The following is a 9,197-nucleotide window of genomic DNA, read 5'->3' as shown; positions in this document are numbered from 1 at the left end:
TTAGAAACTCTATGGCAAAGGAAGCAGCAGAATGGTGTGCGTTCTTAGTTGTTAAGTATAGGCACCATGTTGTACAGCAACATTTCAGCATAACTAAAAAGGGAGTACTAGCACAGGGAGCGTTTTGAAGGTAATGATACTGTTCTTCATCCTGCTCATGGTGTTGGTTACATGACTCAATATATGTATTAAACCTTACAGAACTGTATACAGGAGAGGAAAATGTCAGTTCTACTATAATGATAACTTATACCAAGATAGTGATAGAGAGATGAATTTGGGGTTATTTTCCTATCTCTATGTCAGTATCTCAAAGTCATCTCTAGGTTTTCATATTCATTTTCCCCATAGAAAACAGGAACCTGTGACTTTGGCTGTATTTTCAAATAATCAAATAGATATTGAATTTTTAAAAAAATGGTATAGTGGTGTGACATCTGATTTCCCACAGAAGAGAAAAGCAAAGACCCAGGACTCTGAGGCTGCTGGGAAAGAGGAGGGTCACCCAGGGAGACAGAGCCCAGAGGGGATCGGGGAGAGGGTTGTGAAGGGTCTGGCAGAGGGAATTGGGTCTCTAAGAGACTCAGATCCACCAGATGCAATCCAAAAAGGAGATTGCCAGAGTCTGACAGTAAAAGACCACTTCTGAGCAGCAGGGTAAACTGACTTGACATTCATTTATCTGAACGAAAAATGGAAAGAATTTACATCCAGTTGGGCCATAAAACGATTGACTTAGGTGATCGTGGTTTTGACAATAAGTTTAAGGCCATGGAGGCTATCTTTTTGGCACAAGGACTCAGTTTTAAAGAGAAGACTGAACCATTTGACCATATTAAAGGCTATAACCTAATGTGTGATCTTCTACACATCCAACCAGCACCAAACAATGGTACCCGTGGTAGTTTAAACCATTTTCTGAAGGTGCCTTTTCATGAGCCATCCCATGCAGAAGTGTCCAAGTTTTCAGTTTGTGGCTTTACTGTTCCATCGGCCACACATACTCTAGATTGTTTATGCACTGAGCTACCAGAAAATTCTAATGTAAAACGTGGGAATCCAATGCTAAATCTCCCTCATGATGAAATTACAGCGACAGAGAAACTAAACTTGCCATGTGGGAGGCCCTGGGTTTTGCAGAAGAACAAGGAACACTGTCTCCTTTATCACAGGGAATATGTCAGTGGAGTTGGAAAAGCTACCAAGATGCCCATGTGGAGCTCATATGCAGTCCCCAAACGAGGAGATACTTCACCTCTTCCTCCCATTGTCCCAGACTGTCTGAGGGCTGATCCAGGGTTGCTCCTTCTCAGAGCAAAAGTGTTCCTTCTATTTACCACACAAGAATATCACCCACGGCTTCCTCTATCCTCCTGCATACAATAGCACTTCTGATAGTCAATAGAATGCTTTAATTATAAGTAATTTGGTTACTATGTATAAAGCATTCAAAAAAATATGGGATTACTTCCACAATGTTCTTCTCCTAGAACATGCCATGGAAAGAAATGGAGTAAATGTTGTTAGTAGACTAGTATCCTATATAATAAAAGGGTAATATGCAAATCAACTGAACAGCAGAACTACCAGTCGATATGATGTCCACTGACCACCAGGGGGCAGATGCTCAATACAGGAGCTGCGCCCTGGTGGCCAGTGCGCTCCCACTGGGGAGGCATCACTTTGCCAGAAACTGGGCTCACGGTTGGAGAGGGCAGCGGCAGTGGAGGGAGCGTCTCCCACCTCCATGGCAGTGCTAAGGATGTCCGACTGCCGGCTCAGGTCTGCTACCCACGGGCCTAAGCCATCAGTTGGACATCCCCTGAGAGTTCCTGGACTGTGAGAGGGCACAGGCCGGTTTGAGGGACCCCCGCCCCCCCCCCAAGTGCATGAATTTTGTGCACCAGGCCTCTAGTTTGATTATAATTACAATGGTCATTTTGATGACCCAAGGGAAATTACAGAATATGTAGTTAACAGCAGTGTTCCCATTCCAACACACTACTTTGTGGTGCTGACTAGTTGTGAAAATAAGAGTACACCCCCGACACCTGAAGTGACTGGACGTCCTATCCTTCATCATCCCTCACCAACCTACCAATGTGGAGAGCTGTCCTGCACATACCAGTAAACCAGAAACTGTTTGAATTGAAGAAAGATTGAAAGCCCATGTTGCCCAAGTCCACAATGTGGAACTTCTCACTGAGCTACACTTTTAATAAGAAAAAAGCACAGCCTGTCTCTGAAAGTCTGCAATTAAAGACATATCTACCCACATTTGAAACCATTGTTTAACTAAATATATAAAACAATTTTGACAATATGTAAATGATTTTTCTTTTGAAGAATCATAAAATAAAGTTTTCTATTTTTCCTAAAAAAAAAAAAAACTTAATGATTAACGAATTCAAAGACAGAATTGAAACAAGATTGAATTTTATTTCAAATGCCTGATGCCAAATCTGAATTCCCCCTTATAAGCCATCTAGATGTGAGCAACACCGCCACCTAGTGGCTACAGTTGTCTTCAGGATAAACTAGAAAAAAATTAAATTTTTCACACAATTCTTTGAGCATTATTAAACAAATATCTACTAATATCTCCCACGTGTCAGACACTGTGGGTACCCCAGTCCACCTGCTCTGTTTGAGCCAATTGGTTAGAATCATGTTATTTCATCCCCCCAAATCCCAGAATTAGAAGGTAGCTGGGGAGTTTCCTACTGCTCCACTGCCTCCAGCCCGTTTTCTCCCTGTCTCTTTCCAGGGACACACAATTTAGGAACCAGATATCCCAGTTCTGAACTGGAGTCAGCCCCTGCCACAGCCCACCTTGCCTGAGCATCCACAGAGATGTTAGCTCCGTCCAGCCCCAACCGGCCTGTGAGACACAGGCCTGCTGATTCATTGGGAAGACACATACAAGAGCCACTTTGAAAAACATGCGTGAACTAGTCAGACAGACATGTGGCTTACTGCTGCCCTATTGCATCCTAAAGTATGCACGCAGGTACAGTCTCACCAGCTCACATGTACAAAAAGGGTGGTAGAAACATTGTTCATAATCCCCCAAACAAGCCCCTGGCAGAATGGACATAAACTGTTGCAAATTCCCAGAATAGAAAACTACATTACATCACAACAAACTACTCACAACTAAATTGAGCAAAATATGCAAGACATGAAAACATACCTTAAGTAGGATTTTATTTATATACAATTCAAAACAGGCAAAACCTTTAGGGATGCATACATAGATGGCAAAACACTAGTTTAAGGAAATGCAAGTAAGTGATTTTCACATGAGCCACTACATGGGTCCCTGGAGGAGTGAGAAAGAAAGGGGGGTCATTATTAGGTAACTTGCCGGGAGCCGTCCATCCTTGCTGCTTGACACAGTCGCTGCAGAGAAGAAATGTCTGCACAGCATATGTTTCAAGGGACCTGGCTTATATGGCATACTGTTCTTAATATGTTTGCTCCCCTTCTTGGCGCTATGTGTTTTAACCAAGGTCACCTCTCCGAGAAAGGTTGTTTCCCCAGGTAGGAATTTTTCCCTGAAGTCAGGGAGAGAATAAAACCCCTTAACTAAGTGCCAGGTGGGTAGTTAATCACTTTAACTAAGAATAAGCTACATAATCTTTACTCCCTGGAATGGAGATAAGAAACGCCCTAACCTTTGGAATAGAAATTGACAGGATTAAAATCAACTGGTATAAATACAGATGTAACAAGACAACAGGACACAGAACCTAGAGACAGAACCTAGCGAGAGAACATGGCAAAAGGTCCTGGACAGAACCTGGCTACAGAGCTTGGCTGGAGAACCTAGACAGAACATAGCGAGAGAACCTGGCTGAAGAACCTAGAGACAGAACCTAGAGACAGAACCTGGATAGAACATGGCAAGAGAACCTGACTAGAACCTGGTGACTGAACCTGGCTGGAGAACCTGGACAGAACCTGGCTGGAGAACCTAGCAAGAGAACATGGACACAGAACCTGGCTGGAGATCCTAACCAGAACTTCGCTGGAGATCCTGGCTAGAGATCCTGGCTAGGCTGCTGATCAACTGAACGCTGTCTCTGTGTCATGACTCCTCCTCTAAGTGGTAAAGCCCCTATTTTGGACTGTGAAGAGGGCTCAGGGTGTCCCGTTACTGTATCAGACCAGATGCAGACACATCCCAACCAGGCACTCTAGCTGTTAGGAAGCCTCAGCAAACTGGGAACGCATTCCCGAAAATTGGAGAGCGCAATCTTAAAAGAAGGAATTCATATGCCAAGCAGCGCTTTCAAGAAGAAAATAAAACCAACATTGGGGATACGCCTAGTTCCAGAAGTGTTTCAAGCCATAAATAATGGGAAATGCAGTAAAAGAAGCCAAGGCTAGACATAGGACTGAATGAAATAAAGAAATGTAATAGCTAGAGACACTACCAGGGTACGAACTCCCATTCCATTGCTGAATTCATAAAGGGTGACATGGTTTGAAAATCCTAGCAACAGACGAGAGGAATTTAGAAAGGTGGTGATATATCCCCAAGGGTTGAGGGATATATGCCTGTCCCTGCCATGCAGGAAAAGTCAGCCCCTGACATAGCGCCTGCCCACAGTGGACAGGCATTCACATTTGCTGGGTGAATAGAGAACCAGAACAGAAGGGCTTCCAAACTCCCCGAAGCTGCGCTACCGCGACAGGAGGTGGCGCTGTTCGCAGTCTAGCGTTGGGAAGGCGGGGCTTAGAGCATCCTCGTAGCCAATAGACAATCTGCCTCTAACAGCCAATGAGGAGGGAGCTGTGCTCAGACCCACAGAGAGCGCACGCCCTGATGCGCGCTCACCGGGCCTTGAACTCGGACTGGGGGACTGTCGGAGCCCCTAGACCAGTAGAGACGTGGCCTCTAAGGGCCCCCCACCCTTAGGCCGTCCCCAGCCAGTGTCTTGATCCCCGCCTCCAAGGGCTGCCCCGGGAAACCCTCCCCGCCCTTCCTGGAGCCCTCCCCACCCCCTACTCCCCGGGGCCAGCGTCCTCCCCTTTCCCCACCTCCCGCTGCCACTCAGCACTGCAGTATATGCGGCCACGCCCACCCCACCTACTGCGAGACCTGCCCCACGAGTTTCCACAACCTTTTCCCAAATAGGGGACGTTTCCTCGCACGGGAAGCCCCCATCCGACAGGTATACTCTGCGTGCTCTTTGTAACTGCCTAACCTCCCCAACTAGATGGCAAACCCTGAAGTCAGGACTGGATCGGGTGTGCCTGCATCTCCCTGCTTCTCACCTGAGGATGTCTCAGGAAGCAGGTCTCTTCAAACATTACCCAGCTTGACCTAACTCCTGGGGCAATGCCGGTTCCTTTACCGTTCGAATAGAATTAGGCTTTCCTGTCACTCCATTACCTGGGAAGGAACACTTGCTGGATGGAAGGTGGCACAGAATTCCTCTGGGACCCCACATCCTTCAGATTAGCCTCGCCCACGAGTGGGCGTGCTGTTTTCTGCCTGAAGGCACCGGGGTTGAATTTGGATGCTCAGAATAGAATTTGTGGAAACCAATTAGGTGCTGCCCTAGAAACTAGATTGATGAGTCTTCTTCCGACCAGAGCATGTGGCCAGACCCGAAGGCAAAAGTAAGAGAGAAGTACTTAAAGTGGAGCCTTGAGTTTGCAGGAGACGGTACTCATTCATGTGTGGATGAAAAGGGGCCACGTGCCAACCTGACAAGCTCAGGGAAGGCCTGCGTGGTGGCCTTGCAAACTCAGACCTACAAACCACAAAGGATGGTCTGAAATGAACACTTTTTTTTTAATCTTTATTGTTGAGATTATTTACTGATGTCTGTTAGGTTGAAAAGGGGTCCAGGAGCTGATGCATGCCTCACCAGGCAGATGGTGACATAGATACTGGGCCTTTCCTAGAATCCGTAACAGGCCAGTGCACCAGGTAAATGGTGACTCAGATGCCAGTCCCGCCCTGGAATTCCTAACAGGTCAGCTACCAAGCAGATGATGACACCTGGAAACTGTGACGACCCCCGAGGCAGGAACTCCCACAGCTCATGCTCCCCCGCCCTCACTGAACAGCTGTATAAAAAAAGCGCCCCCTCCCCCTGTTGGCGTGGATCCACGTGCCCTGTCTTTGGGGTTCGTGGGTCTCCCGGGGACGCAGAATAAAAACTCTCTTTCCTTCCTTTTCTGATCAACTCCCTTTATTTCCTATGCCGCCTCCTGAGCCACCTAACCTAACAATGTCCACCTTTTCCCACCCCCCATTGCCCTCCTCTGTCGGTTCCCTCCCTGCCCCATGAAATTAAACTTTTTAACTAAAAGCAGCTTATAGCAGGTATGTCCTGGCCTAGAATCTTCCCTGACAAAGCTCAATCTTTACCTTAATTAAGTCTGTCTACTGTCTTTTGCACCTACAATAACATTCCTTTGGAATGTCAGGTAACTCCCCTTCCTCTAGACCCCTCAAGGCACAACCAATGCACCCGGGTGGAGACCACAAATCCTCTCACTGTTATTGTTACCGTGTTAATTGTCATAGTTTTCATCCAATTCCAGAGGTTTCCCCCTCCCCTTTGCTTTCTCCCATCTCCCGAATCTATCACCAATGGATTTCAAGTAACCCATTTGCATCTTCCTTTTTAATTGAAATGTGTAAAATTAAGTGGGAAAATGCCATTCTCTGGAGCATTATCTCAATACGTTTAGATTTTGCTTCCTGGTAATTGTGATCAGCGTGCCTCAAATAAACTCACAAAAATTCTTTATAGGTTTGAATGTTTCTTACGTTGACACATGACCACAGAGGGGAAGCACAGCCAGGACCTTGCTTCACTGGGCAGGTGTCAGAGCCTCATGGCACACAAAAACCTTTCTGCCCGGCCGGCGTGGCTCAGTGGTTGTGTGTCGACCTATGAACCAGGAGGCCATGGTTCGATTCCCAATCAGGGCACAAGCCTGAGTTGTGGGGCTTGATCCCCAGTGTGGGCTGTGCAGGAGGCAGTCGATCAACTATTCTCTCTCCTCATTGATATTTCTATCTCTCCCTCTCCCTTCCTTTCTGAAATCATTAAAAATGTATTATTTTTTAAAGCCTTTTCTACCCTGAGTTCTCATAAATCTCCAAAGCCAGGGAGGCCACTGGCTCATTCGTTCCTACAATTCTAGAATCCTCTCATTGTGTCCAAAGCAAAGGCAGCCTGCTAAGGGACCTGCTTGCCCATGCTGGGCAGAGGCCATTGTGCTGGTGACAAGCAAGTCAGCACCATCCCTTGGGGGAACCCGCTGGGACTCCAACCCACTCTCGTGAGCTAGGAAACTTCTGTGCAGAAGCTCCCAGCGTCCCTCCCAGTGCCCTGCCAAACCCAGCTGGTGAGGGACCCTTGGGCTGCCCTCTCTCTGAGACACCCTCACTCCGAATGGGGTCTGGGAGCTTAAAGAAGAGGCCTCCTATGTGTGGAATCCGGGTTTATCCTGGACAGACTCCATAGCTTAAAATCAGACATTAAGCACCTCTTTCGGTGCAAAAAATGCTGAATCCTTACCAAAGAGCTAATATTTTAGACTTGGGCCCTGCCTTCTAGAATGTTATTATGTCACTGAGAGGGTAAAAGATATACTCAAGGTCTAATATGTGGACAAAGAGGGGCCACATGCTGCTGTAACGTACCCCAAATTAAAGAGTCATATTTATAGCAATCCGGGACTATGAGGGGCCATTTCCCAAATCTCATAGTGATAAGATGGCCGCAACACCAGATTTATATAGGCAAAGATCACAAAGGCTTTGGAATGAGGAACCTGGTTTGCAAAAAAGCAGTTTACAGAAGCAGAAGCAGCATGTTATCGAAATTACAGTTTTGGGTCTCCGGATCACTAAGTTGACAGAAACACATTATCTAGAGCCCTCGGGTCTGGAATGAGGAACCTGGTTTGCAAAAAAGCAGTTTACAGAAGCAAAGCAGCATGTTATCTAAATCACAGTTTCGGGTCTTGGGACCACTGAGTCAACAGGGACACGTTAACTGGAGCCATCTGACCTTGGGATAATTGTGCTGTCCTTCCCAGGTAAAGGAAAGTGTGCTTTCTAAGATCAGTATGACCACAACCAATGGGATTTCACATTACAATCAATAGGGTATTTAATCAAATGGGGTGATTTATATAATTCAGAAAACTAAAATAACTTTTCTATTATTAAACAAAGCAAATAAGTTCAGAAGCCAAACAGCAGGGTTAAAGTTAAACTACAGTTTCTACCTGAGATGATTGCTACCATACTTCAATGCTAGCCTGACTAGCTCAGGGAAGGCCTGCATGGTGGCTTCATGTAACTCACTTTCGTCTTCTTTTTTAATTTTAATGTACAAAATAAGGTACAAAACTGCCATTCTCTGGAGAATTATCTCAATCAGTTGAAATTTGGCTTCCTGGCAATTGTCAACAGTTTAGCTCAAATAAACTCATAAAAATTCTCTAGAGGTTTGAATGTTTCTCATGCTGGCAAATATTTGAAGATGTTTTCATAGATACGTATACGCAAAGGTGTGGGCACCTTCTACTAGCATAGTGGGCCTTTTTCTCATGCACCATCCTGTGTTGTAATGTACCCCGCGAATCACACAAGGAAGCCTCAAGAAGTCGAATTACAGAGTCACATTTATTGCAAATCCGGGACTATGGGGGGGGGCATTTCGCTCTCGCAGATCTCATAATGCCCTCCCCAGCCCCAACATCAGATTTATGTAGGCAAAGATCACAAAGGTATTGATTACATCCCAGGCTTTGGAATGAGGAACCTGGTTTGCAAAAAAAGCAGTTTACAGAAGCAGAAGCAGCTGTGTTATCTAAATTATAGTTTTGGGTCTCTGGATCACTAAGTTGACAGAAACACATTATCTAGAGCCCTTCGGTCTTGGGATCACTGAGTCAACAGAGACACATTATCTGGAGCCCTCGGGCCTTGAGATAATTGTGCTGTCCTTCCCAGGTACAGAAGAATGTGCTTTCTAAGACCAGTATGATCACAACCAATGGGGTATTCACATTACAATCAATAGGGTATTTAATCGAATGGGATGATTTATATAATTCAGAAAATCAAAATAACTTTTCTATTATTTTAGCAAGCAAATAAGTACAGAAACCAAACAGCAGGTTTAAAGTTAAACTATAATTTCTACCTGAGATGA

General features: G+C 45.6%; 1 pseudogene; it reads left to right on the top strand.

The window, feature by feature from the left end:
* Positions 1–693: 693 nt before the first annotated feature.
* Positions 694–2,295, top strand: LOC139016673 (ectonucleotide pyrophosphatase/phosphodiesterase family member 3 pseudogene; annotated as a pseudogene).
* The last annotated feature ends 6,902 nt before the right edge of the window (positions 2,296–9,197 follow it).

Source organism: Myotis yumanensis, unplaced genomic scaffold (assembly GCF_028538775.1).
Source record: "Myotis yumanensis isolate MYYU_CA2020_CCGP unplaced genomic scaffold, mMyoYum1.0.hap1 SCAF_9, whole genome shotgun sequence".
Classification (NCBI taxonomy): Eukaryota; Metazoa; Chordata; class Mammalia; order Chiroptera; family Vespertilionidae; genus Myotis; species Myotis yumanensis.
This window is presented reverse-complemented; position numbering and strand designations above follow the sequence as displayed.